Below are 2001 nucleotides of genomic sequence, written 5' to 3'. Positions count from 1 at the left end.
GCCACTGATGATGTTACCTAGCCAGGTAATAAAACGTCTGGATATCAAACCTACAGCTCAGCGAGCAAACCTACACCCTAAATGATTCTAGATGTGAGCTGAGCAGGGTTGGAAGACTATGAGGTGGGAAGTTGTGGAGGGGAGATCTCCATAGAAGATTAAGTTAGTAGCAGTACTGGAAATCACAGCTTAATGTTCAGTGGTGAGTCATGATCCAGGAGGAGATAGGAGGAAGTGTCTGACAGTTGGCATTCAGCCTCTTCCAGGTAGAGGTTAGCATGCTAGATAATATCAGCACCATCAGATTCGACAACAAAGTCAGAGTTGGCCTGAGAGAACAGAATGCTACAGGTTCATAAGGTGACAAGTTAGAGAGCGCGAGGGAGCAGAGAAATGAAGTCAGCCAATGGTACACCAGCAGATCTTGATGAAGAGATCAAGAAAAAGTAAACGATTAGAGGGAGGGCTCCCGTTAGAGGGGAAGTATTGGAGAGGAGTGAAAGGGTCTGTGTGGCAGGAAGAGGAACCTTGCCCAAATAAATGGGCACAGGGTAAAAGGCAATGAACGTTATGCCAGAAACTTATTTAGCTAGGGACGATAAAGGGATAAAACGGAGTCCTTTGCTGAGCACAGATCATTCAGCATCAGAGATGGGAAGGTCAGAGATATAGCAAATACAACAGAAGAAGTGAGATTAGAAGACAGGACGAACTCAAAAGGAAGAGGAGGGGAGCATGGATTCAGAGGGGTGTCAGTAGCTATGAATTTATGGAGATTGAGTTTCTTAATACCTGAAAGAAAAAGAAGTTTGATTTTAAAGCATTAAGTAAGACGAGAAACACAATGGAGTTGGGAACTGGACCAGCTTTCAGATAAGGTGAGGTGCTGATGGACAGAAAGGTTCAGACTGCACATGTGGAGACACATAATGCTGAGTGTGAATCCCACAATGTGCAGAAGCAGCTATCTGAGGAATATGGTATGTCTCAGAGATAATGTAATCTTGTGGTGTGTTTGAAACATGAAGGATGGAACTTTAGTTGGAATCCATGCAGAGTAAGGCAGAGCTAGATACAGTCACTGAAGGAGGTGTGACTGTGAAAGCTGCAGCAATTCTGAAGAAGTCATATTAGACTCAAAATGTTGACTCTATTTCCATCTCAGCAGAAACTACCAGACCTGCAGACTTTCTCCAGCATTGTCTGTGCTGATTTTGAGTTAATAAGTGATAAGAAAGATTTCCACCACACAATTGGCAGACAGTAAATGAGAGTTTAGCCATCTTTTCCCCGATATTCAATTGCATTACCATCACTGAGTCTAGAGTTTGGGAATTCAGCCAGTGATTTCTCAAAACCTGTCCACTATCTACAACCACAAGTCAGGAAAGTGATGTAGCACTCTTCACCAAATCCCTCTACAGCTTCTATGTTGTCTGACTGGTTGTCCGATATCCAATAGGAGATAGGCTGAAATTTTCTCAACTGAAAATTAGAAAGTCAGAGGCCATTAACTTTGGCTCCCACAACAAACTGCTTCTTTGGTACCAAATTTTCCCCCTGCCTTGCCACTGTTGTGTCTTAAGCAAACTGTTATCAATTTTGGCATCCAGTTTGGACCGTGAACTGAGCTTCTCACTTTATATCCTGATCAACCCAAGTGCTAGTTAATTCCACTTTGGTGGAAGGTATTGATTGACTGGAAGCTAACTAGATCAACATAGAGTCATAGAGTCATAGGGATGTACAGCATTGAAACAGACCCTTCAGTCCAACCCATCCATGCCGACCAGATATCTCAACCCCGTCTAGTCCCACCTGCCAGCACCCGGCCCATATCCCTCCAAACCCTTCCTATTCATATACCCATCCAAATGCTTCTTAAATGTTGCAATTGTACCAGCCTCCACCACATCCTCTGGCAGCTCATTCCATACACATACCACCCTCTGCGTGAAAAAGTTGCCCCTTAGGTCTCTTTTATATCTTTCCCCTCTCACC

This window comes from Chiloscyllium plagiosum, chromosome 34, assembly GCF_004010195.1.
Source record: "Chiloscyllium plagiosum isolate BGI_BamShark_2017 chromosome 34, ASM401019v2, whole genome shotgun sequence".
NCBI lineage: Eukaryota > Metazoa > Chordata > Chondrichthyes > Orectolobiformes > Hemiscylliidae > Chiloscyllium > Chiloscyllium plagiosum.
This window is presented reverse-complemented; position numbering follows the sequence as displayed.